The 26,807-nt window shown below is 46.0% G+C and overlaps 1 protein-coding gene across 3 annotated transcripts in view; it reads right to left on the bottom strand.

Moving 5' to 3' along the window:
• Window positions 1–26,807, bottom strand: part of LOC135391463 (phospholipid-transporting ATPase ABCA3-like) — a 288,004-nt gene that overhangs the window by 57,674 nt on the left and 203,523 nt on the right. The gene's annotated exons all lie outside the window — the stretch shown is intronic.

Here is a 26,807-nt window from a genome sequence, read left to right as displayed (position 1 = left end):
TTACGAACGGCTCCACAGGGAACCAAACTTTTTCCGTGTATTTTGACCTCGTTTTACGAACCCTCGATATCCGAACTATGAACGGATTATTAGGGAACGGACCCAAAGTAGCCAAGCCATTCTGACCTCGATATACGAACGGGCGTTATGAACGTACAGAGGACAGGCCAATTGATCGGAGGATAATGAAAGTTCCTCAGTACATGCTGCCAAGGTCAAACATACAATATCCCAACGCCACTACGTTCCACAAACATGATTCACCATTTCCTGAAAGAATAATTCCGGCGTTTACAGCCGAACGGTTGTGAGTTTGGACCAGGTCTCCGAGATGGAAACATCTTGCCGTTCCAAGAGAAAGCGTTCAGTCCTGACAGCCGGTGACAAGCGTGATATTTGCCGTTAGAAACAGTCTCATCCGCGCGCGATACGGTACTTTGAGGACCGGGTGGATGAGTCAAGTGTCAGACTTTCTGTCATCTCTTCTAAACAGGATAGACCCTGCAGAAAGTATGGTGCAAAGTACAATTACGCAATATTTTCAAAAATAAAACTTATTCAAATCAATTTCCCGTGGTTTTGTGATGTATTTGTGCAATGCACACCTTGGACCTCGATTTACGAATACCTCGATTTACGAACGATTTTCTGAGAAACGAAGGGTGTTCGTAAAGCGAGGTTTGACTGTATACCCACGGTCCCGGCGCGAGTAGAGTGAGCAGAAGGTAAAAGATGTGAACGTAACTTGGTAGCGCTGCTGTACGCAACACTGCATCCAAGCGATTTCTACGAATGTCTCGTTCGCGTTGAAGTGTTCCGGGATGCGCCAACAGTGCATGTTCGACTACGAAGCACTTTGCAGTTGACCACGACCTGACAGCTGGCTGTCCCAGTTGAGTGCATTCTGATTAGGTGGTTCGTGTCGCTTCGAGCTTGCCACGTCTTGGAGTACGCAAATTTTGCTTGGCGCAGCAATCCTTCGCTCAATGCAGGGCAGAACTGTTATCTATCCGAAGCGTAGAAGTTACAAGCTTCCAGAAAGCACACACTTTTTATGTGTTTGCCGGTCACTTTAGAGTCCCTTTAATAGAGTATGACAGCGCGCCTGCTATATTGGACCAATTGGTACATCCCTGTTGGTACATTGTGTTTACGCGTTTGTTGCCAAAAGGTTGAGACTGTGACGTTGTGGAAGTTTTGTCTAGCGCGTGGCTTTACACCACTAGCCAACTCTTCTCTAAAATGTACTTTCGTTGGGAAGCTAAGACGTAAACTGAAAAACTGGAACCACACCTTAGTTAACAGCGGTAATCTCTCTCCTAGGTTAGCAACCTCACGGGTGCAGACAGGGCATGTGGATTCACTCATTTACTGTGAGCTAGACCTCTGGATATTTTGATGTATGGAAATCTGTCAGTCGCGACTCTATCACGAACCCATTACGAATGTGCAGGGACGGGTCACATTGTATTACTTGGGTTCAGCAGGATGTGTAGCAAAGCGCATCATACTTAGCCTATAGCACTTGCTCACTCCGTTTGTCAACCTTACAGAAGTGACGAAAATTCCAGAGAAAAATGGATGCATTGAAGGGCGTAAAAACGAGAATGCGACACCAAACAGCACCGCGCCGGAGAGTGGTGTAGCGGGCCCTGGACAACGACGAAGATGGCCACGCGCCTGGAGCCAGTGTTGCCAAATTTGGGGAAAAGTCGCTAAATTTAGCGGATTTCCAGGTCTGCCCAGCCACAAAATTTTGTATTTGGGATTAGCGGATTTTTTGGTGACTTTCTGGCATGTTCAGTGATGAAAGATGAAAGTCACTGAAAAGGTTAGCCAGCTTTCATCTTTCATCGTTGATTTCTTAGGCAATTTGAGGCTTTGTTTGTATCTGTCCCTTCTATGTCGTTCCAGCCTCAGAACATCAGTTTATCTCATGTTCAGTGACATTTTAGCGACACGGACATTCCAATATTCCTTCGTGAAGTGAGGAAGAATCGTGATTTTCCTGGCACATTTCGGTGGTCGAGAAGCTCTGGCAAAGAATAATGTGATATCGTGCCACCTGTTCCCTGCCGTAGCTGCTCAGGGGCAATCGCCTCTGAGAGAGAGAGAGAGCTCCAGCGTGCTCCCTGCAGCGTGTACTTTCGATGCTGCTCTTCGCAGCACTAGCGCGCTAGTTTCCTGGAGCTGTTTCCAGTTTGCTCCTTTTCATACTCGCCGCGTGGACTAGACGCAAGCGCTTTCCAAAATGCCTCCTAAGTAAGACCAGAATAAGTACCACAAGAGCTAGGCTGGCGCCGCTAGTATTCAAGAGATCTATTGCAAGTGTGGTATGCACTCAGACATACAGGGTGTCCCAGAAAACGTGTCATTGAATTATAATAAAAAACTACACCACCTAGGGTCATGCGGTCAATGGCATTTGTTCTTACGGGGTTTTTGCCACCTCCTCATGTGAATGTCGTGCAACGTAAGTTTAATTATGTAAATTTTTGCGAGCTTAAGTCGGAAATTTGCCTAGTAAAGGTCACTCTCTTACCCCACCAATGCGAAGAGCGTGTCTAATTTAGTCAAATTAATAATAATTGACAGGGATATTCAGGAGCTATCCCATCGGAAAAAATCGCCGAACATCATGCTCTACGGATCGCACAGAATAGCGCACGATGAATTTTTCAGCGCAATGTTTGTCAGTCCGACGAAAGGAGGTTGGAAACCCAGCCCTCCCTGACATCGCAGAAAGAGATAAAACAGGCACGGCTTATCACGTTCGACTTTTGCTAGGATAATGCTTTCCCTCTCGCAATTTTAGGAACAGTTACTTTTTCTACTATCACTCTGTGGGCTGGCTTCGGAACCTCCTTTCGTCGCACTGAGAGCGATTACGCTCAAAAAGTCATCGCGCGCTATGGTCCAGTGCTCCGAAAAGCATGATATTCGGCTATTTTTTCCGATGGGATAGCTCGTGAATATCACTGTGAGTTATCATGGATTTGAGTAAATTCGGCACGCTCTTCATATTGGTGGGGTAAAAAAGTGGCTTTTACTTGGCAAATTTCCGAGTTTACTTCGCAAATATTTACATAATTAAACTTGGAGTACATGACATTCACTTTAGGAGGTGGCAAAAACCTAATAAGAACAAATGCTGTTGACCTCATGATTCTAGGTGGCGTAGTTTTTTTATTATAATTCAATCACACGTTTTCTGGGACACCCTGTATAGAAGCATAGTAGGTTACAAAAACACGAGCAGGCATCGGAGCCTTTTTTAAGTAATAAACGAACCACGTTCCGTGCCTCCGATGAGAAAACGGTAAAAAGTTCTGCAGAAGATGTTCAAGGTTCCGAATTTCATTTACTTCTCATTCTTATCCACCTCAGACACATTTTGCCATTTGCTCTCTTGGCGGTTTAGCACCCTCATTTGCTGAAACATCTTGGTAGGTCTGTGACCACATTGTTTCATAACGTGCAATGAACAAAAATGGCACAGTAGTGGCAGCGACTTTTTTTAGCGGCTTTGTTTCAATTTTAGCGACTTTTCGGGACACCACTAGCGACTTCCTGTGAAGGAGATTTGGCAACACTGCCTGGAGCACCGGCCTCAGTGCCACCAGAGCGTGCATGGAGATAGGCCACCGTCATCACCTCTCTGTAGCATACCATCTTCGCCGGTCGGGACTCATGTAAAGAGACACCACACCAATACATCTGGTGACCCGAACGATGAACATCGTCGGCCATTCACCATCACGAATTTTGGTGACACCATCGGCGAGCACTACCACGCCACGCTATCCCTGGAAGCCACCACCATTACTCGGCTCATCACGACCACATCACAACAGCCATTCGCCTCTCGACCGACACGCCGACAGCTCCCGTCCACGCTACCGATGCGAACCACCACGCAATGACCCTAACGCTCAGTGACCATCCCATCCTCCCACCGACCATCGCTTCACCGCTTCCAGGGGCCGACGCGCGCTATCCACAGCCTTCCACACTCACTCACGACCCACAGCTTCAATTCATACATCTCGACGCTCATGTGTTGCCGGCCGCGGCACGAGAGCAATGTGCTCGCCTGTCTGTTTCGGCAGTCGCGGCTGCCGACGCCACGGCACGTTTTCAGCGGGCGCCTCGGCAGCCAACACGGTTGGCGCAGCCTTGATATTACTAGGATCGATCTAGCTCTCGCTCCCATGCCGCACCCCACTCCACCCCACGGCACCACTCTCCTCGACTCCGAACAGCGACTACAACGGAGGATTCTGACGCCCGACGCCTCCACCGATCATAACCGGCAAGCCTTATCTCTGCAGCTGCCTCCCCACTCACCGACCGTTTCACGCAATGTGTGATGTGCCGGGCCGTCGACATGTCCAGCAGTGCGCCTTATCCACGGTCGCTCTTGCTCTCTTCCATCGGTGTAGAAAGCCCTTATGTTGAATTCCAATGGCAGATTCAGAGCGGCTCCGGAGCAAGTCTGTTCGTTGGCAGATTGGGAACAGTTCTGGACTCTTCCAATGGGAGCTTCGGAGCGGCATTCGAGCCAAGGTCGCTCCAGGGAGCAACCCAGACTGCTCCGCCAAAATAGGCAGATTTAACCGGAACTCTACATGTATGTGACGTGTCAATTGTTGCTTGTGCTTCCTATTTCCTGTCTCTGCTTCGCCAACATGGCCGCCTCGCAACGCGTCTTCGCCGTGACTAGTCTTTCGCGTCGTACGTTGGCGATTTTGTTTTATGAAGGAAGCGATCTCTGGCCGCCATCCACCAAGGGAGATTGGCCAGGGCTAAACTCAAAGTTGGGCACAAGTGTTCCAGTAGAAGATTCGGATCACTTGCTCTAGGCCTGATCAAGCCGCTCCATTGCCGAGTCTGCATCTTGCTCCGACTCTGCCATTGAAATTCAACACTCACCTTTCTCTCCGCTCCGCGCCTGAAGGCAGAGCACTGTAGCGGGCCATGGAAAACGACGAAGATGGGCACGCGCTTGGAGCACGGGCCTCGATTACGTCGGTTCCACCGGCGCGGCCACCCAGATAGGCCACTGTTATCGCCTCTCCGTTGCATACCATCATCGCCGATCAAGACTCATGTAGATAGACACCACACCTCTACAGTGGCAGATGCCACGGCGTCAGGGCAGCACAGCGATCGAATATTTGAAAATGCCTTCGTGTTCCCTCCGCCCTCCTCATTTTTTTTTCTTGACTAAGCTATATGCCTGTATACAGGGTTGCTTAAGATAAAGTTCGCGGTTTGTAATGACGGTAAAACGAACTACGCTGCCTTTCGGAAGCTTGCATCGGACGACTTATCAAATGTTAAAATTTTACGTCAGTGCAGTGTACCTGCTGCGAATATTGTAAAGAAGCAAGAGAGGAAGAGGACGCGGGGCAACTGTGTGCGTGCCACGGGCTCTTACTTCCAATAAGTGGTTCTACCTTCGCATCCCTCCTCCGCTCCTGGTCTTTCTCTCTCTGCGCCATAACAATATTTCGTGAAAATATACCGCCGGCTACTTCCAAACATTTTCTGTTTTTCCGTGGCCCATACCTGTTATCAGTTTCTTCCGTTAGATGGCGCCACAGTCGGAATCGGCGTTGCGGACGGCATTGTACGCTATGTAGAGAACTGTGTCTTCCGCACCCACGTGTCACAGTTCGAAGAGTAGTGTGTACAGTTAGTTGATGCGTTCTACGTAATGTGGATAAAGTGGAAACACGGTATGCACTCGAAGAGACAGCAGACTCGGCAGCTTTGCCGTGACAGCGACAGATTTGCAGACAATAGCTCTGCATGGGTGCTTGTTGATTGCCTTCATTCTTCTATTTCGCCTTCGTGGCTTTACGTTACGTATTGCAGTGCTTTTTTATAGGCAGAAAAGCGCTTTGTGCAGCAGGTTTGTGCATCAAGTTCGACGCACTCTGTTGCTTTCAATACCTTCCATAACGCGGCTTCCGACTGTGACACCATCTAGCGGAATGAGCTGAAGCACAGGTATGAGCAATAGAAAACGTTAAAGGGGTTGTGAATCCAATCCCTAATATTACACGAAGTCATGGTTGAAATGTAGACCTATGGGTGCCAAACATCTCCGTCGAAACCCCTTCACGCTGCGCTTCCGCGTCACGGCATCATAGCACTTTGAATATAAGGCCATCCTTTCACTCTTGGCTCGCTTCCACCTAGTCCGATCTTGGTATGACGTAGTACCGAGCGCGCAACGGAAGTGCGTAGACTTGCGTTCTCATGACGATGCCTGTAAACAGGGACGCGGCGCAGCGAAATGCTCGGAATGGAAGCGGAAGTGAGCGGAAACACTGTGGCGTATAGCCATAGAGCAACCGGTCAAAGCGTCACTTCCTGCCTGTTTCATGAAGCTGCTTGGCACGGCTTGGCGCCACGGTCAGCGGGGGCCTCGAAAATTGGAGATTTTTAAAACTCGGCAGCTTAAAATATAATAGGAGGTGGGACTTTGCGTACGAAGTGCGTGGCGTGTGACCATCAGACACTGGCAGAGACTGTGCAATACTAATATCCCTTTGTCATCCATACAAGGTCGTGAACCTCCACAATATATCCACATCCACAAGATATCTGTGGGATATCGCACAATGACAGGCGTTTTCCTTACTGCAACAAACAACAGATGTCCTTGTACGTCTGTGGGATATCGTGCCCTGGATCTTCGAATATCCCATACGAAGCAGTCTGAATATCACAGGGATATCCATGGGAGACCCAGGAGGGACCTATTGGACAGTATAGAGAATAACCTGAATTAAAGGCACTGTTTGATAGGAAGCTATATCAGGAGCGTTGCTAGGTATACTGTGACTCGATGCAGATTCACGGTAATTCCGAAGGAGCATCCTCGTTGCCGTTAGAAACGTTTTACGCCCCGGTACACTTAACGAACGTGCGTGTAACAACTTGTATTTCAGTATACAGTGTGTTTCACCTAAGGGTGGGTTCACACAAGGGACGCATCCCCGGGATAAGTCCGCGGCGGGCGGTGACGTCACGTGGACGGAGGAGCCCCCGTCCCCACCGAACATTCACACGAGACGAGGGATGGGAGCGGATAAGTCCGTCTCCAACAACAGGTATCAGGCTGCGTAAACTCACTCACTCACTCACTCACTCACTCTCACTTTTCTGCACTATGATTGAACAAAAAAAAAAAGGCATTTTGTACGTTGCGGTACGAGGGTGGTTCCATAATGTTGAATTCCAAAGGTAGATTCGGAGCGCCTCCGGAGCAAGTTTTGTTGCTCCGCCGAGAGCAAGTCTGTTCGATTGGTAGATTAGGAACAGTTCTGGAGTCTTCAAATGGGAGCTTCGGAGCGGCATTGGAGCCAAAGTCGCTCCAGGGAGCAACCCAGACCGCTCCGCCAAAATAGGCAGATTCAACCGGAACTCTATGTGACGTGTCACTTGTCGCTTGTGCTTCCTATTTCCTGTCATTGTTTCGCCAACATGGCCGCCTCGCAACGGGTCTTCGCCGGGACTAGTCTTTCGCATCGTACCTTGGCGATTTTGTTTCATGAAGGAAGCGATACGTCAGAGATTACAATGGCAACGTTAGGAGATTAGGAGGACCTTGATGTTGCAAAACGTGGCGTTATAATGGAACATGAGTACCTCCTCCTTCTTCCTCCGGCTCTGGCCGCCATCCACCAACTGAGATTGGCCAGGGCTAAACTCCAAGTTAGGCGTAAGTGTTCCAGTCGCAGATTCGGATCACTTGCTCTATAGGCCAGATCAAGCCGCTCCATTGCAGAGTCTGCCACTTGCTCCGACATAGGAAATGCATGAAGACGAAAGTTTGCGTGGCCGTATTTATTTTGTTACGCAGTGCCTGATATCGGCGATTTTTTTTTGTATGGTTTCCTGCCGTAACTTCTTCACTCTGCGGCAGCGGAAGTCTGTCTGTCAAGTAGGTATCGCGCCACGCGCGAAAATGTGACTGACCTTTTATAGCCACACCCTGTATATGCATAATGTCAGCACAGAAACAGCTTTCTTTATCTCAAATCCCTTACAAAAATGAACGTTGACTTTCTTTTTACATCCTATGGACTTGCTATGCACTGTATTGAATTTTTATTGACAATCACTTTCTATTGCCATTTGTCAATAAAAAGTGTAATGACCACCTATTGACTTTCTACTTACGTACTGCCTATTGTGTAATGGCCATATACAGTTTATAGACAACATATTGACAATGTACATATACTTCATTTGTCAATTTTATGAGGAGGACATGACCCAGAGAGAAGACAGAATTTTTGGGACCAGCCATGCTAAATGCCTGGTTTGTACACAGACTAATTTTTGCGGCAGGAAAAATGTGCACGTAGAGTCGTGAAGTACCCGGTAAACTAGTTTCACAGTATTATCATTATGCCGCTAAACATTATGATTACTGCCAACTCTGGTCGCCCCAGTATTTGAAAATACTTGAGTTCAGTGCAAATGTCATCACCCACTTCAGTTAGCCATGCAATGCGAATGTAATGAAGTTAGTGTGTAGGAACGTAGTTCTCAGTTCTGTGCACTATAGGCACAATAGTCGTCTATGTGATATGCAAGTGCATCTTGAGACGACAAAATAATATGTTTGAAAGAACGATGAAGCCGACAAGTGTACTGGCACACTTCAATGTTGGTGCTTGGGACAAAAGTTTAGATCCCTGCATTTTGTACAGTATATTTGATACGGACAATGCAACAGATACCACATGTGATAATGTAGCTATAGTGGTACACATGTGGATGTCTGCGTCCTCTTTGTGACTTGTGGTCATGTTTAATATGGCAGTGACAAATCACAGAAAGCACTTCTTGCACAAGCTTGTAATGAACACCGCATAAATTTTATCAGTGAAATGAACTGTACAGACACTGATGATAATAACATGAAGAGTGAAAAACTATAAGAGTAGAGGAGCACGTAGAATCATATTCAGCTCAATAGGATTATAATGAATGCATGCGATGAATGAGTATTGAATATTAAAGGGGCACAAAGCAGGTCGAATAACATTTTCCTATTATTATGCTAAATGAAAGAATGTAGCTCACGATATCCAAATATGAAATTCTTTTACTTCCAGCGAGTGTATTTATCATGAAACAATGCCATTCAAAGAGCATAATCCGCGTGAGTCTCTCATTTTCCTTGGAACCGGATCACGTCACCATATTCCAACATATAGCAACACCAAATTCTAGGCCCCGGAGGAGATCTCGTTCTCCTAGTCAATGACGGACCCCACTGATACAAGCTGCGGCTCACGAGGGAACCGGTTGCAGGAACATTGCGGTGACCTCGCGGTGAAATACAACATTGAAAACTCAGTGCGCACGTGAAATAGAATGTGGAGGATTTTTGGTAGGGTTGGAACTGGCTATCTCGGATTTGATAAGTGGGAGTATGTTTACAATTGACTTCACTTCTCGATATTACAACAAAATTAATATATAAGCGTCCCACATTCTAAATGGCTGAAGATGCGCAATGTCACAATGATGTGTCGCTATTGTCGCCAGGACATCGCAGGGCGGGTCATGAGGGCGAAACAGTGCAGTGAATATGAAGTATGGAGCCATCATTTACTTTTTTGAGACAACATTTTTTTTAAAACATTCAACTTCGGCAGCGTATCACAATGCATTTAAAAAAAGTGTGTCCCGTATACCTGTTTATTGCCCCTTTAAATAATACTGAGGTACGTCAAACATGAAAAAAGTGTGATACTATCAAGGCTCAACATGACACGTACATATGTACAAGAGCAGTGTAAACGGACACAAACAACAAGTCCACTATTTCTGCATCCCTCACATGGACAATGATATTACAGTTTTACGTGGCCTCAAGGACACCACTCTTGTGCAACACACATAAGTACATAGCACCTGCACAATTTAAATACAGACACTTCTGAATGTCACGACAAGGAACATCAAACGTTTCAGAGGTGGAACTTGCCTCTACAAATAAGGCACTTGCTTCAGCTATAGATGCCAACATGTATTTCTTCACTTCCATCCTCTCAATCCGTAACATCACTGAATCTCCATTATCAGAACCAGAGGTGAACAAAATTGAATGAATTCGACCAAAGTTCCCGTCTTTGTAAATGAAAGAATTGCAGCGCCGAGATTTATCAAGGGCTTTAGTGCAATAGGTAAACCCATCCACCGTAACCTTCCTGAAAGCCCTGGACCCACAGGAGAGCAATGTTCCCTTGCCGTACAGTACAGCAGAGCTATACCTTGTAGCATTCTTTCGCAAACTATAGCCATGAAGTGTATCCCTGACAAACTGGTGCACAAAGCTGGGAGTCTTGTCACTACAAAAACTAGCTAGTTGCGGAAGTGCTCGTAGCAAAGAGTACTTCTCAACGATTTGGTTGTCGATGTACCTAGTCCCATTCAAGAGTTTCAGAAGTGTGCCATTCATGCTTTCAAAGGGAAAGCATGAATAGCACCACAGTGGTCCCCACTCCCGTACACTATCCACAAGATGAAACAACAAATGAGCGTTGTAGGTCATGTGTCGCTTACCATAGAGTTTCTGGTACTCAAGTAAAAAAGATTGCAGCTCTTTCTTTACAACAACAAGCCTATCGAGAGGAATTGACTTCGCAAGAAGTATGTGCATTATGCTTACAAACTTAAGCCAGTTGTGCAGGTATTTACTTGGCAGGATGCCTCTTAGAACAATTGGTGAATAATACAAAAGCCAACTGCGCCACTCTGAGGCCTTCCAGTATTTCCATGCCTGCAATGATCGCGGTAACCGTGACACTTCCCATGTAGGCTGCAGCCCTTGGAGCCTAGAGTCTAGTTGGGAAAGGCAGTGACCCAAGTGATATTGCTCAGGTCCTTTGTGTGTGAACCACATGCACGCTGTGGCCCTGACAAAGCCAGAGCACACAGCGTGCATATAGTCCACCACAAACCCACAAGGAAAGGAAAAATACGTGAGGAAGAACAGAACACTAGGTCCTTTGATGCCGCACACTGTTTCGCCTTTCCGTTCTGCTTTACCAGCTTTTTGCCTTATGCTGTCATCTGTCCTGCACTTTGGAAGGGGCTGTTCCATGGGGTAAACACGAGCAGTGCCCCTGCCCACTGCCATTTGCTCACCACGTGCTTCGCACCACCCGCAGCCATATTTACCGTTAAACTGTATCATGTTCATTAAGAGACACCTTGCAACAGTGTCCACAGAACACGGCCCAGGGAAAACACGGGAGAGCCTTTCAGTTCCGTTCTTGTCTGTCCAGGATACCCCATCCGACGAGAGCGTGTTCATCTCGTTCACAAATGGTTTCAAAAAACAATTCATATTGGGCTTGCACGACCCAAACCACAAACCACAGAGGATGACTGATTCACTCCGTGTCTTGAAAGGTAATTCGTTCATCTGAAGCAGTAACGGCCAGATGCTGAATCCTGAAGATGAAAAAACAGGCACGCCGTCAGTGTTCCAAGTAACAGATACGTCGTCGTTCCCCATTGGGAGCCTCCGGTATGCGAGACTTTCCGTGATGTCTGAGATGTCAAAAGTTGAATCGTTGTTCCTTGTGGGAAGGCCATGCTGCTCTAAGACACTGCGTACTTGGCAGCCAATGTTTAGTGTCACGAAGTAGGAGCTGTCCTTCAACAGCTTTTTTGCATCGTAGCTGCAATCGCATTGAGTGCACAGCAAAGAAACAGGTGCATTAGTCTCATCAGTACCATCCATCTGTGTCATATACGACTGACAAGTGGGGCAATATAAGTGGAAAGTACGGCTTGCCATACATGCTGTGAATGCATTGTAAAAAAGGTACTTGGACTGTGGCAGGCTTGACGTGTTGGGGATATGAGCTTCAACGACTCTCAGTAGACTCTCAGTTGCCTCTTTCGAGGAATGATACCTGAGACTGTGCGTCATAATTAGCAGCAGGCTTTCCCGGCGAGTGAGTTTCGATCCGGTATAGAGAGGCTCATCCTGAAATAAGAGGAATTTACGTTAGCACACGCTTGATGCCCAGTACAAGATGTGTTCAGGAATGATGATTACTGTCTTAATTATTGTGTTATAATATATGTGTTTACGATAGCAACTTACAAGTTCGTCTGGGATTTGATCTCTCCCTGGTGCTTCCTCGTAGAGGGAATCATCCGAACCTGAAGTGTCGTCATCCGAAGTGCCGCCATCTGAAGCGTCCTGGTCGCCGTTACCATCATAGCCCGCTCTGTCGCTACTCGTTTCGTCGCCACTACCAGCTTCCGACAACTCCGCATTATCGCTTTCACAGTTCGCACCCTCTGCGTTGTTCTGACTGTTAGTCGCAGATTCATGGGGACGATCCTCATCGTCATTAATAGCAAGGTGTTGCCCCTCTGTGCACGACACTTCCTGTTCGTGAAGTTCAGTACCAGCACTGTGTGACGTGCCATGAATGCTGGATACATTACATGGGCTTGCTGCTGGCAGGTCTTGTAGCTTTGCCCTCTTCTCTCGGTGACGAGTGCGCACGGGACACGGGAAACTACGGTCCCACAAGCTTTGGTTATAACGCTTTTTGTTTGGCATTGCGAAAAACAAGCCTAGGGTGCGCACCCAAAAAAGAGGCGACGGTAGAAGTTGAAGCGACAAAATCCAAAGCGACGCTCCATATAGGGAAGCACATTTCAAAACGTAGCGATCATATCATCATGCCGTGTCTGATTCTACAACTGCTGCGATGTAGTGACCTTAGCAGACGACCGGAACCATCAGCAAAGCACAAACTCGCAGACTGTCAAAGAAGTGTCATACCTCATACGCGCGCGGCGCGGCAGACCACATCGGTAGTGAGGCATACGGAGCAGGTGCTCTTACGCGTGCGTTGTAGTTCCCTGGTTTACTGGTTATATTCGTGATATTGAGGGGCGTTGGTTTAGCTTTTGCCATAAGCAGCGAAGACACAGCTACACCAAATTCACTGAGTGCTCGTGAGCGTTAGAATGGGGTGCAATATTGTCGCGTGGCATACCGCTGCCTGCTGTGCCACATGAATAGTTAAGTTCGTACTGTAAATGTATTTGTTTTTTAAAATTGAAATAGCTTGGCATTTTTTTCAAACTTTTTTGCTTTGTAACATGGTAAACCCTTGCCACGAACGTTCACGTACACGGTATCTCCGCAACGTGTCTTCGGTTTCTTGTTCCGGTTTCTCAACATTGGTTTCTCCAGTTTCTTGTATGCGTTCCTTTTGTAGAAGCCACGGCTACGTTATAAAAACGACATACAAGAAATTTCATAAAACTGTATGCTTCAAAGCTGAGAGACTGAAGAACGAATACAAAATTTGTCTAATTATGTGCTATGTAGCCGTATGACCTCATTCAGACCGCAAGACCAGCTAGGAAGCACGCAAGTCAATCCAATCCAAGCATATAACGTTTTGGACGTTTCGGCGCCGTGCTGGCTAACCGTTCCTTCGCCGCCCACCATATTGTATTTTCATTTTCGTTTGTCTTTTTTTCTGTTCGCTTGTCCCTGTGTTGTAGTTTCCTGACTTTTTTGGCGTGTGTGCGATGACGCATGTTCTGGTGAAGTGGCCCGGGTTGGAGAAATGGGACGTTTACCCAACCCGGTGCCTTGTTGATGTAGACCTTGCAAGGCAACTCGCCGCCTATCCTGCCCATGTAAAAACTGTCAAGCAAAAGGTTCTTATTAAGTGGAAGGAGGGTGTCGCACCTGCACTGGCGTATGTCTTAGCAGTTGGTAAGTATATTTTCCTTCCATCTCTCAGAAATATTGCTCTTATGGTACTTTGCGGAGTTAGTTAAAAAGAAGACGCTACGTACTTCTCTGGCGTTGATACAGCGTCTCCCGGTACGACAACCTGACAGGTTGTTTCATATCTTATTTTCAAAAACGGTGCCTTCTGACACACATAAACACACCTCGCAGATATGATGTGGTAACATTTTGGTATTGTGGATTTTGAGATTTTGAATTCTGAACGCTGGGGTACCGCGGCAAACCCACTCCCGCTTTGATTGTTTTTAACTTAAACTGCTGCACTGATTCCCGTCACAGGATCAGAACACTCCATGGAGAAGAGGCGAACCAAAAGCGCCAGAGAGGCTAGTCTTGCATCAGATGAAGAGCCACTAGACGCTGAGACAGTAAGCATGCGATTGTTCGGTTTCTCTCTATTTCAGCCGCTGTATGAAATGAGTGTTTTCTTTCAGGGACAATGCTGTGAACATGAACCACAACTTGAAGCACTAAAAAAAGAAGTCACAGAGTTGAAGGAAAAACTCCAAAAGGCACAAGAATCTGCTGGTATGTCTGTCTGTATTATATAGTGGTGTCTAATTGAATGGGTAACGCAGTTGTGTAAAAATGCCTTCAGGGAGTTTCTTCTCTTCTGCTGCAAGGCGAGGTGACACGACAGCAGAATGAAACACAAAACCAGGAAGGATGCAGGGCAAGTGCTAGAGAAGCACAGGATGAGAGCTTGTCTTCTGTTGCCTGCACCTTGTGTTTTGTTCTGCCGTTGGGCTACTTCTCATGACGTGCAGCTACCTGAGCTATACTTCACTCTACTATATGACACAAGATATCTGAGGTAGTTTCGTGAGGGTGTCTGAGGTATATGCCACAAGCTATTATCGAATGCTTGTAATCCCAACTCGAGCATGTTCGACCTGGGTCATTCCAGCTAAAACCAACCAGAGGTGTATCTCGATCTTATCAGATTTCGCTGAAAAAATTGTGTGCATCCCCTTAGGGGTATGTGTATAGGGCATAAACTTTTTACATCAGTACTTTGTTTTCTTTAGCATTGGGGTTCCTCGAACTTTGCCCAAACATGAAAAAGTGTTGTCCATTATGCGTGTCCTTCTGACATACAGAGACGGCATACCTGCACTTTCTTTGTCTGGTACTAGTGCGGAAGGGTCTATTTAGTCCCCCCAAGAGCATATGGAACGATAACAAATCCAGCGGCATTGTAAGAGCTCAAGAACAGAGCCCGTTTTGGCCAAGTCTCATGGTTGGGCCAAGTTCGAGGCACCCCAATGCATTTTTATTCTGAACACATTCCCACAAGGGGCATGCACACAATTTTTTTCAGCCACCTCTGGTTGGTATTGGCTGGAATGCCCCCCCCCCCCCACACACACACACTTTATGGGGCAGCGTGCATCTGACTTGTTGGGTAATGTGTTTACCCTGCTTTTCTTCTAATCTGCAAGACTCTGCAAGAATGGTGAAAAGGCTGAAGAGAATGATGGAAATGGATCCAGGGAAAGCACAATCCAGCGCTGTCGTGACAGAGCCTCAGGTAACCTAGCCCCCTCCATATCCAAAGCAAACTTTTGCGACAAAGTTTTGGGGATTCAGTATTTTTCCCTCGCATAATACTATGCTGTCGGTTATATTAAATGTGCTTTTTTACCTGAGCATGATTGTCTGTATAAGTAGTGACTTATCTAGCCTCCTACAGGTATCCAAAATTTTTACGACACCCTCTTTTTCCTGTCCTGATATTTTGACGCACAGCCGGTGCACTGCACGAGACACATTCTTCAATTAATCACCATCTTTCAGGTCATAGCTTGAGCGTTGATGAGGCTCAAATGTTGTGTTTGTCATAATGTTTCTTCAGTCTGCAGTTACTAAGTGCTGTGCTGATGTATCATGGTTGTGAAGGAAAATTGCACATGAAACTAATTGTTCACAGACATCCTTTAGCCACTAAAGTAATGTTATTTCCATGAATATAATCGTGGAGTCTAACAGCATTAATATATGCACTAAACATTATTTATAATGCGGAGGGACAAAGGCTACACACACATGAAGGTGTTCAACTAGCAACTGATTTTATTGGACAAACAACTCTAGTCAGGAAAGTCCTGGCCAATAAAGGCGACCTCTAGCGGTGACAGGTTGACTGACCTCTGACACGCGTTGTTGGAAGACTGATGGATGACTGATGAAGGTCACTTCTACAATTTCGCGTCCAAGCATAGAATGGTGTCTGTGAAGAACAAAGGCATTGTGGTAGAGAGGAGTGCATGTAGGGCAGGAGCATAAGTGGTCTTTTAGCCTTAAAGGCATGTCATTTGACTGAGTTCGAATTTTTGCTCTGTGTTGGAGGAGCCGAACCTTTAGACATTGTGACGTTTGGCCGATATACGGCTCCCCGCAGGATAGTGGGAGAGAGTACATGACACCTCTTTTCCACGGAGCAAGTCTGTTTCAGTGATTGACTTGACATTCTTGATTGGTTCTTGGTAACCGCGGGGATCATTCCGTCCAGTTTAAAGGTGCAGCGAAAAACAATTTATACAGGAAAGGAAGACGCTACTTTTTTTTACCCTGTGAGCAAATCCATGCGCGTAGGGAATGCTCACAATCTGCTTCTTTTCCTCAGGAGAAGGCAAGGCCCTACCCACTGAAAGAAAAACGCTTTTTGCCAACTTTTAAAACTTCACGACTCCATGGAATATGGAGCCGTGAAGTTCCAGAACGCGTGTGGTTTTACCATGGACACCTTCCTGTGTGGTGTATCTCAGCTCCCTTCTTGTTGAATTCAAAGACCATATCTTCACTCAAAAGGCTGGGGTGTGCTTTGGGTCAAGTGTAACGCCCGTGCTGAGTGAAATATGCCAGCTTTTTTTTATCGTGCTATGGCGGACAACTTCACAAGTCCTTTTCACTATGTGGATGACTACCTAGCTATCCACCATAGATCAGTTAAGAGGGCAAAAATTGTCTCTACTTTCAAGCAAGATAGCCTGGGCTTGCAGTTCACTTAGGAGCTTTCCAACAAGGACAAGCTGCAGTTCCTTGATCTTCCACTCCGATTCTCCCAAACTGGCACCTGTTAGTCTTACCAGCAAAGAAGCAAAACACCGTTACTCCCATTCTCCAGCTATCATTCGAAGACTGTAAAAGATTCCATCATTAAATCGGCTCTCAATAACTGATTCGCTCATCTCTGCTACAGTAGCCTCAAGCTTCAGATTGAGATACTGCTTTAGGCTGGGTACCCGCCATCACAAGTGCAAATGTTGGCAAAGAAAGTTTTTTTCAGTGGGTAGGACCTTGCCATCTCCAGAGGAAAAGGAACTGGTTGTGAGCATTCCCTACTTCCATGGATTTGCTCACAGGGTAAAAAAAGTGGCGTCCTCCTTTCCCGTAGAAATTATTTTCCGCTGCTCCTTTATACTCCTTTATACTGGAATGATCCCCGTGGTAAATAGACCAAGAACCAATCAAGAATGTCAAGTTAATCACCGAAACAGATTTCTTCCATGCTAAAGAGGTGTCATATACTCTCTCCCGCTATCCTACGAGGAACAATATATAAACGTCACAATGTCTAAATGTTCAGCTCCTCAAGCACAGGACACAGATTCGAGCTCAGTCAGATGACATGCCCTTAAGGCTCAAAGACCACTTACGCTCTTGTCCTACATGCACTCCTCCCTACCACATGCCTCTGTTCTTCACAGACACAATTCACGGCTTGAACGCAAGATTGTAGAAGCGACCTTCATTCGTCAGTCTTCCAGTAACGCATGCCAGAGGTCAGTCAACCTCTCACCGCTAGAGGTCGCCTTTGTTGTTCGGGACTTTCCTGACTAGAGTTGTTTGTCCAACTGCTAGTTGAATGCCTCCGTGTGTGTGTGTCGTCTTTGTCCCTCCGCATTCTCAATCATGTTCAGTCCCAAGCAACACGCAGTACACATTCTTGCACTCCCTAATATATGCATACTTTGTAGGTGGATATTGGAGGAGGCATACTTGTAGGGAGTCACCATCTGACTTACTTGAAGAACAGGTGCTCTGGTCAGCCCACCAAGTTTGCCAGAGCCTTGCTGCGTGTGCTGTTCACAGAGGACGAATTAAAGGGGAAATCCTTGTTCGGTGTAGCGTCAAATGCCCACAAAGATAGGCCGGCCAAAGAGGGACTAGACAGGGCGAGGGTGAACACACTCATCGGTAAGTGAACTTGTGACAAACGTCTGGGTAATCCACTTTTTTAGTGGGATGCCGTTTATCGTTGCTACCATTGTATTCTCGAAGCATGCGCAACTGAATTCTGATTATAATTTCTAGCTGTTGTCACATTTGGTTCACCGCCCTTGCATATCCGAGACTTATTTTATATTCATCCGGACGTCCCCACTCCCTAACACTCCCAATTGTTCGGTGACAGCCCTCACAAGAACCAGATGGTGAAATTTCCTGACTTTCTACCCACCTTCTCTGTCTTTCATTATTCGTTGATAATTACTGCCAAGGTGTTGTCTTGTGATAAAGGCAGTAGTTTGGATAATTCCAGAATGAAATTTGGACTTGCCTTCCAAGCAGAGCAAGGGGCCGCTGTTGTCCTGTAACTTACCGTGTATTAACACGAGCGTGTTTACTGACGGCGCAGCGACTGAAGGCGTGAGAGGGTAAATGATAACGCGCAGATGGTACGCCCTCCTGGAGTGCCTACACAGATACCCAAGCAGCACGATGTACTGAAAGTCGAGTGCAATAGGGGTGGACAGTATGTGTCTTATCAATGTTCTTTCGTTTCACGAGCCTGTTCAAGGCCTTCCACCTACTCGTCCACCCCTATCGCATTCGACTTTCAGTACAATTTACTGCTTGGGTAGTGTTCAAATTTCCTTCTCCTCCTTCAGTCGCTGCGCAGTCAGAAAAGGCGCTCGTGTGATTACACGGTTACATGCAGAGGTTATCTAAAACGCAGCAGTGGTTTTGCGCCTATACTGCAATGTGAGCCTGATTTGTAAGTCTTCCTGCAGATTTTTACGGTATCGGTGACTGCAGTGTGAAAAATATCTACTTTCTGTACGTAACCCTGTCTAGATTATTCAATTTAATCAGTTCATTAACATTCCCTTCTGCGAACAGGAATCGACCGTTTTAAACTGATACAAGTGTTCACTTTTGCTGCTCTGCACCTGAACCGCACCAATATGCTTCAACCCTTACAGAATATCCACATACACACACAAAAAAAAAGGCTTTCAAACCCCTCGCAATAATGACCCCCATAGTTGCAATTTTAACTAAAGCACTATATATAAGTGCAACAGGCATCTTCATATTTAGGTAGTGTTAGTACGATGTGACGAAAAGATGCTTATATCTTATTACTCTGTTCCAGCATATACAGCATCTGTATTTCAGCTGTCGGATGACAGCAAGATAAAAAATACGCTGTCCAGCCTCCTGGTTAGGGATTACAAGTAACGCCGTGTCCTACATCCTTCCAAATGCACATAAATGCTCTTATTTTGTACCTACCAGTGATTCCTAATAAACGTTTGAGCTCCAGATATGTGTGTCCTAGAGTGTGATTTTCTGCATATATACACAGCCATAGGACGTACAATAGCAAGTACATTAAACGTCTATGAAGATTCTATATAGCTTTGTCTAAAGACTTTTCGTGGTAAGAACTCAATAAGAAGTCGGTGGCCAATTCTGAGTAAACTTTCTATAGAATGATCATACACAGTCTATAGACCACTTATTGACTCCTTACAGCCTTATATTGTCGAAGTTCAATACACATTTTATAGACTGACCATACACATTTTTGTAAGGGATAAGTTAATAGCATTTGTCACACGGACGTTGTCTCAAGGTGTATTAATGTAGCGGCGAATATATTTCGCCAGAATGCAGTTGTGGAACGGGGCCTTTTGACATGGTAAAAATATGTATACAAGGGCGTTCCTCTCTGAAATTTATACAAGGCAACACACAATTTGCTTCGCGCAAACATATTTTGTTCAAAGCAAGGTTATTGTCACAAAATATTTTCAATATTACAAGGCTGTACTGGTTGAGGAAGTTGGTATAGTAAAATACAGAGTCAGTCTGGTACAACAGCACAACTGTCGTTCATCCGATGGTTCTCTGGAGGAAAGCCTTGCATGAGATGGTAGTATAAAGCAGCTTAAAATTCTCAAAGATGGCAGAAGAATGGAAAATACATTTGCTAACCTTTGTTTCTGGCGGCAGGCAGCTATGTCTCTGCGACACTGACGTGAAGGCAGGTCGAAGCTCCTCCCATAAATCCCATGCTGCTTCCTTAGTGAGCCGAAAAAGTTTCACGAAAGACGTGTCATTTAATTCAAAGGCATAGTCGCGCGACCTAAACACAGGCGCCGACCGTGGTTGTGTTGCAATGAGCCACGTGAAATAACTTGCAGCCATTTCAAGGTTGAGTCGAGGTGTCCGGTCGCTCCAGGACAATGCCTCTGTCCACACGGCTTCTGTTGCCAAGGCTGCACTGAAGGAGTGCGGCTTCCAATAAGTCCACCACACACCCTACAGTTCAGACTTGGCACCGAGTGACTACTTCCTGTTCTCAAACTTGAAGAGGGATCTCAGAAGATGGAGATTTCAAAACGATGGTGAGGTGCAAGAGGCAGTTTTCCAGCATTTTGCGGACAAAACTTCGGACTATTTTTTCAAGGGTATAAGAATGCTGGTTGAAAGGTGTCAAAAGTGCATCGAAGTTAAGGGTGACTATGTCGAAAAGTGATACACTTGTTTCGTCTCGATGACTATTAAAAGTTCGTCGGGCCGGAAACTTATGGAACCCCCCTTGTACATTGCACCTCCAGCATTCCACAATGGAGGGAACCACTGCACTAGCGAAAAAAAAAAAAAAAAAAAGGAACTGCTATCGTCCATGAGAACGCATATTTCGCGGTCGGCGCCTTTGCGTAGGAGCTGTCTTGCTGTGCCGCAGAGTCATAAAATGTACACTTCGTTGATAAGAAAGAACCCAAACTGCACTGAGTTTTCAGCGAAGGAAACAGGCAACTGTCAGTTCTCGAGTCTCGACAGGTATGGACACGTAGTAAAAGCTATTTACAGTGCGGAGTAACATATGCGTATGCAAAGCCTGTCATAATCATAATAGTCATAATCATAATTTATCTGCAGTAAGGCCACATTTCCACGCCGTGCTATTCGCTGAGAGATCGACCTATAGGGGGCGAAACTGTCACCCTTCTAGTGTGGATAACACGTGGGCGGATGTTCGGAATTGATAGTTCTTTTCTGTAATTCTAGTATATATTCACCGGAAGATCACTGGTACGATACTGCCTGGTTCTCCAATGCTCCACCTACTGCAGTAAACGCTGAATAAACGTGTCAAAGCAGACGACGCGTCCACACAATGGTACTTCATCGTTTCCCCGCAGCGGGCCGACACTGCTCGATCTCGGAGCGAATAGTGGGTATCGTATTTGGAGATCAGCTTGCCCGTGGCAAAACCCTCGTTTTCCACTTTTTTTCTTGCTTCGTGAAGACCCGCACACGATTTCTCTTTTATATTACGCGACTCTTCGAATCTCCTCTGCTTCTGCGGTCAGAACTGTAAAACAGCCTGTCGAAAGAAAAAAAAAACAAGAAAGAAGAGACAGTCAAAAGACGTTGCTCCGTCCTCAAGTCCTCCGCCAACACGGAGACCGTTTGTGGGTCGCGGTGGGATTCCGGTCCTCCGCGTACCGGAGAAGACGCACATTTTGATGACGTAGGCTGTGACGTTTACCCCATCCGCACACTTATCCCGGGGTCGTGTGAACCCTTTTTAAAAGTGGACATAAGGGGACAAAACGGGGAAAATTTTAACTAGGGATATACTCACCGGAGGATTGTGGGACTTTCGGCAATTACCTTCTAGAAACTTTTGCCACCATCTATGAAGGCTTTGGACAATTTTTTAATTGCGGGAAATTGATTTTTTCAATTGAAGTTGGAAAATTGCCCAGCAAACCTCATTCTTTTTACAGAAATAACCACAGATAACCACCGATAACCGCGGATAACAACAGACCAAACAAAAACTATGCACAGTATTGCAACAGAAATAGTCGAAAAAATACTGAAAATTACGCTTTAGCCCCGCCTGCTTGATTTTCCCAAAGAAACGTGTGCCACATGTGTGTCTAGGGGAGGAAGTGTCCCCGCCTCTTGTTTTACCTTCCTTTCCCCCGCTTTGACCTTGATGCTGGTGACTACAGTGTTATCACAAAGAAAACAAGATAACCGTCTTATCACAAGGAAGGAAAAATAAATGAAGGCGGGGACACTTGCTCCTCTAGACGCACATGTCGCGCACGCGTCTTTGGGAAAATCGAACAGACCTGGCTTTCGACACTTTCGACTCTTCGCAAATTTTTTTTCGACTATTTCTATTGCGATACTGTGCATAGTTTTTGTTGGGTTTGTGGTTATCCGTGGATGACTTCATATTTCTGTAAAAAAAGTGAGTGAAGTTCAATTGAAAAAAAAAATATATTTCCCGCAATGGACCTTTTTCACAATGGCCTATGCGCATGCGTATGACCTTGACGCGCCGTAGAGGATTATCTCCGCCTTCACTAGATGGCGCACTATGGGAACGACAGAAGTGGGGACCAGTGGGGAGACCGCACGAAAGGAGCGACGTTGTCGGCCCCAGTCTGGACCGGTTTTGGTCCTTTGTGATGTCCACGTGGATTTGTTTTGACGCGCGCCGAGCATGGTTCCTTGGAGAGCCGCTAGGATACGACGCGTATGTGAAAAGGTCCATTGCAAATTGTCCAAAGCCTGGTGGCAAAAGTTTTCAGAAGGTAATTGCCGAAAGTCCCACAATTTTTTATCATCTTGGGTGAAACACCCTGTATGTTCCATACGGCTCGCAAACAGAGGTAACTGTGGGTTTTCCCAAGTGACCCAGGTGAGGCGGATGGGGTTCGGCCCTTATGCTAGTCGCACAGTGTTGCTCTATTGTGATGAATGTTGTACTGCCGCAAAGCCTAGCCATAATGTAGGATGACAAAAACATCTTGATATATCTTATCCCACTGGATAGCGTTCAGGGATTTTCCCAGCACACCTACACCCCATAAGTTTGCTCGGCACCCCTCCAGGAGGGGGAGGGATATGATGTTCCTTTAACTCTCTGAAATGTGCTGGTTCTTCCTATCTTTTCTTGTGGTTGGTCCAACGATAATGCGCACACGTCGCCTTCGTTTGTGTTTTGAAGTTATAGGTCTTGTTTCCTTACCTGTCTCTTAAGTTCATCTAGAACATCTTTATCGAACTTTCGAGTTTCACAGAGAGTATTGACAGAGGCTTACTGGAGTAAACGTCGGCATTTCGGGTCTTGGAAACTCGCCATCACTATCATCTGGTAAGACGTCAGCTAATCACGAGCTACGAACTCGGGTGAAGGTGGACATCGCTGAGCTAGATCATGCCGCAGATTAGCGCATTCACCAGATAACATCACACTTGTGACCACAGCATGTGCTGTTTTGCCGACGTCACGACGGTCACGGGTGTGGTGCTAGTGAGTGCGCTAATATGCGGCATGATCGAGCTCAGCGATACGCCACGCGCAATGCCGATTTATGCCAGATACAAAGTTCTATCCGTGTGGTTCCTCAACACCTGTATGGAGCAGATGCCTCCTGTTCACGAGTTATTCGGAGGAAGTTGAACGGAATGACTGTGCTGAGATAAAATTAGTACATGATGCGTCGTCTGATACAGTGTTAAAATCCCGAAACGCCGTATTATTTGTTTTATCGTCATCACAAATCCCGAAATTTATCTTCGGCAACCCTAGCTGTACTTAGGCGTGATAGTGAAGGAAGATATGCTTTGACTTGATTGATTTTAATCTTCCACGTGTTAATTGCCCAAGTTGCATGGCTCGCACTTCGCACTCGATTGCAAATCTGCGTCGACATCATGTTATCCATTTCCTCTAGCAAGCTAATCAGCGTACACGAGTTGTTGATACTCTTATCCTTCTTTTTGTGTACATTCATTCTTCTGAGCACGATGTTCATGTCACAAACAGCATTTTGTATCAGAAGATAATGTTGTTTTGTTTATCCTTTCATAATAACCGTAACCTGACATCTCATGTGGTAATCAAAGCTTTCAGTATGCACAGGCCAAAGCATTTCATACTACCTTGATAGCTCATTCAGTAGTATTTACTGGTAACCTCGTATTGATCAAATTTGAACGATGTTAATCCTTTGTCTGAATAAATATATTTATGACACGATTAACCTTATAAATAGTACTTCTCCGGGCATGGACAGAGGGCTGATACATTCAAAGAGGACGATAAGACTTCACTTATGAAGTCATTTCCCGGTATTTAAACATAGATTTCGCTTACGTATGAAGTTCGGCGTGGAGTTTTTATCTGGTTTTCGCAAAAACGCGAGCGCCCTGTCGGCTGCTCATGACAGAATACGAATAGCCGTGTATTCACAACATAGAGTAGAAAAACGTAATACCACCTCCGATGCTCTCCAAGCCGTCCCTAAAATTTCCGAGCATAATTTTACGAGCGCTGCGCGACGCTCGTATGCCCTAGGTGTCCAGATAGAATAGGATATTAAGGAGACTACATAACTGCTGGACGAGACCCATGACGAGCAGAGCCTGAGCTTGGGCAACACAGACACCACAGTGACGACCGGTCGACTGCCTCAGTGGAGTACTTTGTGTGATGTTTGTTGTAGCGAACTATGTCGGGCAGCAATAGGGAAGAACGAAGAAGGGAGAAAATGAGCGAGAGGCTCAGTTATGGACTGGTAAAACAGATCCTCGTTAATCTAATGTTGTAGCTACTCAACCCAGGTTGGTGTTACATTTGTGTTGCCTAAGCTTTTCCTCGTCTAGGAGGCCAGATTTAGAAACTTACAGAGAATAGACACAATACTTAGAATACAGTGTATTCTTTTACGAAGAACGATCGATACACAAAAATTATTTGACGTTGCAGAGACTGCTTCCTCACGGTCCCCAGATTTCTGTCTTTTCTTTTTTTCACGTCTTCCCTCAGTACCTCTTTTGCAGACGGAGGACAGATTTCGTGACTTGCGACAAATGAAAAGCGTCACAAAAAGTGTACAGCTCCCATTGAAAAGACGAAAGATGAGTGACAGTCTAAATCAGAGCATCACCACTTGAAAGGCAGCCAACACTGCCGTGATGATGATGTCGTTCCTTGACTTACTGACTCTGAGGCGTAGGACGGTAAATGTCATTTCCATTTATGCTTAAGGGGCCACGGGCTTTTAGGAGGTGGAGCTCTCACCCAGACGGGAGGACATCATGTTCTACGTGCCTTCTGACACCACCCACTGAAACCCTGCCTACTTGCGCTCCCCTGGCAATGGCCCAATTAGGCTGAAACAGCCGTCCAGTGCTGGCATGGCAACGTTCAACGTTTGAATTGAACTCATACTCTCTGTGCCAGCGGCGCAGCCAAACAAACGAACAAAAAAAGGAACAAGTTTGGAAGGAGTTCTATGGGGACTTTACATGGCGGAGGAGGATTTCACCCTCGTCTCCCTCTCCCAAATGCGCTACCAAACAGAGGTGGGGAAATTACCTTTATTTTACAATGCATTACCATTGCTGATTACTTCTTTTCAGAAGTAATGCATTACGTTATTCGTTACCTTATTGTGGTGACTAATGCCATTACTTTCATCAGGTATTGATCTTACTCCCAGAAGTGTCTAATAAGGCTGAGTATCATACGTACCAGACGCTTGAATATTTCTCAAATCGGGGCAAGTTAGAAGATTTATTGCAGCGCAGATTGCTGCTATAATAAAATGTATTGCAGCGCAGAGGTAGTTACTGCTCAGTGCAAGACAAAAAGGGTCAAGCACTTGTTACAAAATTCCTTGTCACTTGTTGCAGGTGTTGAAGATATATATTCTGTTTTTTTTTTTATCGTTCTTCTTTGACCGAAAAGGGTTAGATGATGACGATGATGATTAGAGTTTAATGGGGAACGAGCAGAACGAGAACTGGCTGGTGTATTTACAGTGGCCACCCCCCGACAGCGCACATGCTCTTGGGTAAGCGGTGTTCGGTCCACGAAGAGCACATCTCGAGCATGTGCCATTCGACTTCTAAAGATGTTCTAAGTGAGACATGTTGCATGTGCAGGGCACGCCGTCCTTTACAGAGCTCTCACTTGAGGGATGAGACTGACATCAGCATTGAAGTGACTACAGGTACAATTAGTTTACGTTGGAGTGATTATTTCGTGTGTTTATTGTTGCCCGTTAAAAAATGTAAAGTACAAATCCAACCACAGGAGCACTGGACCAGATGCATGCAGCTAGAAATGAGCAGCACAGTGCTTCTGGTGAGTTTCGCAAATTTTACGAAAGGATGAAATGTCATTTTGTTAGTCAACTAGTAATATTCCTTCGTTGCGTTCCTTTAGCATCCGAAAGGGTTAGCGCCTGTAGCAGACGTGCGAAATGACCCATGTAACTTCGTTCCACTGTTCGTGCAACCGTTAACCAGCCTCATAACTTCGTTGACGCACCATGTATTCTGGCAATGTAAAAATGGCGTCTAATAGATATAATACACATAATAACTTTGCATTCTTACGTTTCATTTTGCGCCATTCTACACCTTGCCTCTTCACCTTGACCTCTTCTATAGGCGAGTGACCAATACCTGTGGCAGGTGACTTGGAAGACACCGGAGCACTGGTTACACCACCGGTCACGATGCAGGCGCGTAAACCGGCGATGCCGGTTCCGGTATACGCCAGCCACACCCTGACGGCGTATGGCCGTCGAAATCACGAGTGCTTTTAACGTTGTAGTGCGCCTACACACGAAAACACGTCACGCCAGAATGGCGTTAACAGAACGATCACTTTTTGACGGCTCAGTGGCGTCATGTAGGA

The sequence above is a fragment of the Ornithodoros turicata genome, chromosome 4, assembly GCF_037126465.1.
Source record: "Ornithodoros turicata isolate Travis chromosome 4, ASM3712646v1, whole genome shotgun sequence".
NCBI classification, from domain to species: domain Eukaryota; kingdom Metazoa; phylum Arthropoda; class Arachnida; order Ixodida; family Argasidae; genus Ornithodoros; species Ornithodoros turicata.
This window is presented reverse-complemented; position numbering and strand designations above follow the sequence as displayed.